The sequence below is a fragment of the Calliphora vicina genome, chromosome 5 (genome assembly GCF_958450345.1).
Source record: "Calliphora vicina chromosome 5, idCalVici1.1, whole genome shotgun sequence".
Classification (NCBI taxonomy): domain Eukaryota; kingdom Metazoa; phylum Arthropoda; class Insecta; order Diptera; family Calliphoridae; genus Calliphora; species Calliphora vicina.
The window spans coordinates 89,599,831-89,606,376 of record NC_088784.1 but is presented as its reverse complement, the minus strand read 5'-3'; positions in this window follow the sequence as shown (position 1 = coordinate 89,606,376).

The following is a 6,546-nucleotide window of genomic DNA, read 5'->3' as shown; positions in this document are numbered from 1 at the left end:
AGTAAACACATTGAAACTAAAGTAGCCAAAAAATTAGATAAAAATATTGTCAATTGTGTACGTGGCCTGCTGTTAAAGTCAAATATTTTATGTAATTTTATAAAAACTAGTATAACCCTAGTAAAATTAAAAAAATATGAATGGATTTCTGATAAAACCTAACTACATATACAAAATATTGAGAATCTCTCAATTACAGTTCACTTGATATTCGAAAATAACAAACTAATTTGGTATGGGAGATACCCCTCCACTGCTCTGATCCCACCCATTTTTAAACCTTTTATGTAAATATGAAGCTTTACTTTAACTTTTCTTTATAAGGGAGGGTTAATTCCTACTAAGCCAATCGTGCTTAGCTAAACTTCGAACAGGAATCAGGAATAAATTAATTTTTAGCTCACCTCCGTAGAATAGTAATAAATTGATTGATACAGAGTTTAAATACTTTTAGAATTATAGTTCTCCAGATATTAAAATTTAATTATTTACTTTGCCCCACGACCACTAATGCAATCCCGACCATTTTCAGCCAATCTATGTAAAATGGAGGAGAGCTGTGCAGACAAAGTTTGAAGAACCTTGCAATTATTACTTTGTATGATAGTTGACTCACCTCCTTTTCCGACCCCTTCCATTTTGGTTACTCAGATATTCGAAATCAATATTTACTCTGTATAGGAGGTGCTACGTCCTCTAATCTTATTCCGTCTATATTTAGCTAAACTGCTCACATTAATAAGAAATTAATTCGTAAAAAGTTTAAACACTTACAATTATATTCTCCAGATATTCGAAAATAAATATTTTTTTTGTGTTGGGTGTGCCACGCCCACTATTCCAATCCCGAAAATTTTCAGTGAAACTATGCAAAATGATAAAAGAGCTATTTAGACAAAATTTTAAAAATCTTGCAATTATAGTTCACAAAATATTTAGAAATAACAATTTACTTTGTATGGGGGGCGACTCACCATTTATACCATTTTTGATTAAACTTCATGCAGTGATATGAAATTTATTCGTATGAAGTTTGAAAATCGTCACAATTATAGTTCAGCAAATGTTATAAAATAACTATTAACTTATGTACAATTACATATTTACCCCCATATGCAGTTTTTAAATTTGTCAAAGGTTTATAAGAACAATTTTGAATGGAAATTTTGTTTTATAAACCTTTGATAAATTTAAAAATTGCTTATGCATATGGGAGTTAGAAAATAAAAAAACACCTTCAAAATATATTTTTTTAAGTGACTTTAAATTACTAAAGTCTTCTTTCTTTGTTTTCTATAACAACTCTCACTTAAAACAGAGCGAAATCATACTGTTTAATTGTTTCTCTTATTTATTTACAACAACAAATTGGACAAACATGCATTGCTTTGTTTACATTTTAGCTTAAGGTTCACATGTACACGTTTTTGCATATGTGTTAGTAACATTTTTAAACGCTTACAGCTCCTAAAAAACTGAACCGATTTCAATAAAATATATATTCTGCACATCTGTGAACAAATCCCTTTAAAATGGTATATTTTTTGTCCAAATTGAATGTATAATGTGAGCGTAAAAGGGGCCTAAAGAAATCGACTTGCCTATTAAAATTATGATGATGATGATGTGATTTTTGTAAATTTAATCAGAAGTAAATTATCATTACTCGCAAACTATTATAGGTAATTGGATGATTTTTCTTTTGTTATTTTGGTAGGATAATAGTCTTTAAGAGCTGATATGATTTGTCATTGCACCGTTTATACCTGATGTGTTATTAATTTTTTTCTCAGGTACTATATTTTAGCCAAATTTGAATTTCAGCGGAGTAAAAGTGCTTAGGGTCAAAAGGGGTTAAACAAATTTTACAACCAGGAGTAAGTCCAAAGTGTCCTCTTTAAGCCTATATATACTTGTTGACCTGTTTTGACCTTTATGTTGAACACTTTTTTCATTTGAATGAAATTACTCCCAAATTTTTGTTCTATTTTTATTTTATTTGTTCATATGACTGGCCCAAAGTACAAGTCGCAATTTTGAAGATATTGCGATAAAATTTGGTACATAAATTTTTTTCGGCCAGAGGACGAAGTCTATTGAAAATTTCTGAAATCGGTCAACTATTTCACCTAGCACCCATACAAATGTTCTCCCGAAGTTATACTTTATCGGTCGTAAATGGTTAATTTATATATGTATCTACACAAATTTTGCTCCAAATAAGTTTTATATAAACTGAATTAATGTAACCTAATTTTATGATGATCGGTCCATTATTAGTCATAGCTCCCATATAAGACCCGCTTCCGAAAATCACTTTAACGAGCATAAATCTCTTAAAAATTTTGGTATAAACATACAATTCAATAGAAATAACATTCATATAGACATAAATCACACGACCTAATTTCATCGCGATAGGTCCATAATTAGTCATAGCTCCCATATAAGACCCGCTTCCGAAAATCATTCACGAAAATAAATTATATACTTCCTTACTTGTTTTTATCTGCTGATAACTTTTTTAATAAGTATAGCTGATTCAAAAAAGAAAAAAAAAATATCTCTATCGGTTCAAAAGTTACAGAGTTTTGAGCCACTGTTTTTGTAAAAATTTTGCCATTAAAAAATTACTTTTGTAATTTAATTTAAAAGAATCGAAATGTGTACGTAATTGTCGTTCTAATGAGACATAAAAAACAGAAATTGGTCAAAAAATTTTAAAGTTATTAAAAATTCGCCAGGCCATTAACGTGTCTCAGGCCACTAGAACAAGAAATGTAGGAACAAAATTAACATATTTTGATAAATATTAAAATAAAAGCTCATTTTTACTTAAAATATGTCCATATATACTTGTATATGAGTTTTTGTCTTCGTAGGATACCGTTAACCTATTCTTAGGTATGAACAGAAAAATAAAATTTTTTTAACGGCAGTTTCAAAACTCCATTTTCAAATTTTTAAAAATTTTGTTAAACAAATTTCAGAATTTTTTCATTATCTCATTGGGATTTATTAAGAATATAATAGGGAATAAAAATGTGAAAAAGTTATGAAAATATCTCTTATAGTTTTTCCGTACCTGCGATTTAAATTTTGAAATTTTCGAGAAAAACCAATTATTTGGCAATTTTTAGGCCAATGAGCTCTATTTCCTTACTCTTATGAATTTTAAGTAAAACCTATTGAGAATATTATAGTTCAGATAATTCTAAATATACTCTGAACCTTTTACTAAAATCGGAAAACGTTAACCCTTAAATCGTGAAGGTCAAAGGTCAAATTTTTCAATATTTGGAATTTCTCTTGGAAAGATATCGAAATGTTCGAAATGTTGTATATTTTTATGCCGATTTTGATGAAATTTAACAAAAATATAGCACAAAGCCTAGTATTTCCAAAAACAGCAGAAAAATTAAAATTAACCCTATATAGCACTTGGTGTTAAAATGACCCCAAACTTCTAAAACCATAAAACAAATTATGATTTTAAAAGTTTGGGGCAATTTTAACCCCAAGTGCCATTAAACGTTAATTTCCATTCTTGTGCTGTTGTTTATAATAACCTAGAGCTTATGTTATATTTTTGTTAAATTTTATCAAAATCGGCCTAAAAATATACAACATTTCGAACATTTCGAAATCTTTCCAAGAGAAATTCCAAATATTGAAAAATTTGACCTTTGACTTTTGACCTTCACGATTTAAGGGTTAACGTCTTCCGATTTTAGTAGAAGTTTCAGAGCCTATTTAGAATTATCTGGACTATAATATTCTGGATAAGTTTGGCTTAAAATTCATAAGAGTAAGGAAATAGATCTAATTGGACTAAAAATTGCCAAATAATTGGTTTTTCTCGAAAATTTCAAAATTTAAATCGCAGGTACGGAAAAACTATAAGAGATATTTTCATAATTTTTTCACATTTTTATTCCCTATTATATTCTTAATAAATCCCAATGAGATGATCAAAAAATTCTGAAATTTGTTTAACAAAGTTTTTAAAAATTTGAAAATGGAGTTTTTAAACTGCCGTTAAAAAATTTTTATTCTTTTGTTCATACCTAAGAATAGGTTAACGGTATCCTACGAAGACAAAAACTCATATACAAGTATATATGGACATATTTTAAGTAAAAATGAGCTTTTATTTTAATATTTATCAAAATATGTTAATTTTGTTCCTACATTTCTTGTTCTAGTGGCCTGAGACATGTTAATGGCCTGGCGAATTTTTAATAGCTTTAACATTTTTTGACCGATTTCTGTTTTTTATATCTCATTAGAACGACAATTACGTACACATTTCGATTCTTTTAAATTAAATTACAAAAGTAATTTTTTAATGGCAAAATTTTTACAAAAACTGAAAAACTGCATTTTTCCCCCTTGTAAATGCATCGCAAAACTTCAGAGGGCTTGCACGTCTTTTCCCCAACCGATTTACCTAAAATTTTTTCAGGATGATTTTTTTACTAATGTTCACCAAACTGGAGGGTGAGAATGACCAAAATCCAACTTTCGTTTATTAAGGGCCACCCTAGTAAACACGTCAAACAAATTTGTGCTAAAAATAGTGGTGTGTGACCCTACCTTAAGTTTTGGGTTGACAATAAAATATTTTTATCCGAACTTTTAATCTCCGATAGGCTCAATTATGGACCAATCCTCACAAAGGTTGGTAGACAAATTTAAACTTGTTTATGTCCAATTATTAATGTGAAAGACATTTTCTGAGGGGACCTTGTATGGGGACTAGGGACAAATGTTGCCCGATTTTCGCCATACTTTACAGTATAATTGAACTAATACCAAACAAACCTTATCAAGGGAGAAAAACAGACAGGCGGACGGACAGAGTATGTGCAAACATATAGAATTGATTTAACGACCAATATTTCGATATATTATAAACGATTTGACAAACTCGTTTTGATTGCGAGTTTAAAGGTATAAAGGGGTACGGAGCAAAATATCTTCCTCACCAGGTATCCTTCATCTGGAACATCACCTCGACTGTGTGCTACATAAAATTTTCAATATATATCATAAGTTATTCATTATAGCGCCATTATGTCTATAACTTTTTGTTAGCGAAAAATTTTGGAAAATTTGATTTGAAATGAAACATTTTCCTCCCTTTATTTACACTTTCACATTATTGAAAACGAACGTATAAGGTTTGTTTTATTTCCTAGAAAACTCTATTGTTCTACTTAATTCACACGTACATATGTATGTATCTAAAAAAACACTTTCACATAAACATAAGTATTAATTAAAAAAGTTTGTTGCTTTTAGTTAATATTGTTTTTGATGTTTTTATTTTTTTCATTTTATTCCTTTCAAACGAGAAAACTCCTGCTTAAAACACGTATGTACAAAATTTTTACACATCAATTCACATGGAAATTATTTTTTTATTGTTTTTTTGTTTCAGAATTTACATAATAACAATTTATTTACATATGAAATTGAATTAAAATTAAATGTTATTCATATGTAGCATTAAAAACTGTAATAATCATAATCGTACAAAGTTTAACCACACACGATTTAAGCAAACAATTGAATTATACACATTATTTAGTTATAAAAAACTTTTGAATTAATAGATGCTGCGATTTTAAATTGAAAGTATGCATAGTTATCAAAATTTTAATTGAAATTCATTATTATAACTTATTTACTTAGAAAGCCACAAGTTAGAAAACTTAACGGGTCTTTCATTAATCGCTTCTTATGGTGCATAGAACTGTGACTTATGCGAAAATCCCACAAGAATAAGTCAGTTCACAGCACATCCACGTAAGATGGCCATGCCCTCAAATCGCTCGTGTGTGCTGGTGCTTTCGCCACCAGCCCAAATTCTAACCAAACAGTGAATTTATCTGGACGCTCTTGGATATCTTGTGGATTGGTATCGTCCCAACTTCGACAATTATGTGTGCTGACTAGGGTTTGGTGTTTCCCGGATAATTTAATTTCCCGGGAAACGGGAATGAGAAATTTCATTTCCCGGGAATCCCGTGAATGTTTTTAACATTCAAAAAAAGAAAATTATTTTATGAAATTGTGTCATTTTATTTAAAAAAAAGAAAAACAATACATTAAATTCAATTGTACCCACATAAAACCAAAAAAAGTTTGTTAAAATATTTGGAGATCACTTGTTACTATAAAATTAAATATTAGCGGTATTCATAAAAGAGCAATTAAGTGTCACAAAATTTTATAAATTGTGACCGGATCTTTATAATTCGATGTCGATTAATATGTTAATGGGATTTTTAATGCACTTTTTATATTCTTTCTTTTGATTTTTCTATTATACTTTTTTTTAAAATATACATATTTTAAAATAAAATTAAATTCATTTCAAAACAAAAATATGAAATTCAAAATTACCTCATATAGTTTCAAAAGAGTAAAGCAGTAAAAAAGTAGTTCTAATGCAAACTGCTCTTTTGCTACTTTGCTATAGAAAGTACTCTACATTGTGAATACCGCTATTATATCATAAAAATAATGTTATATGTCCGT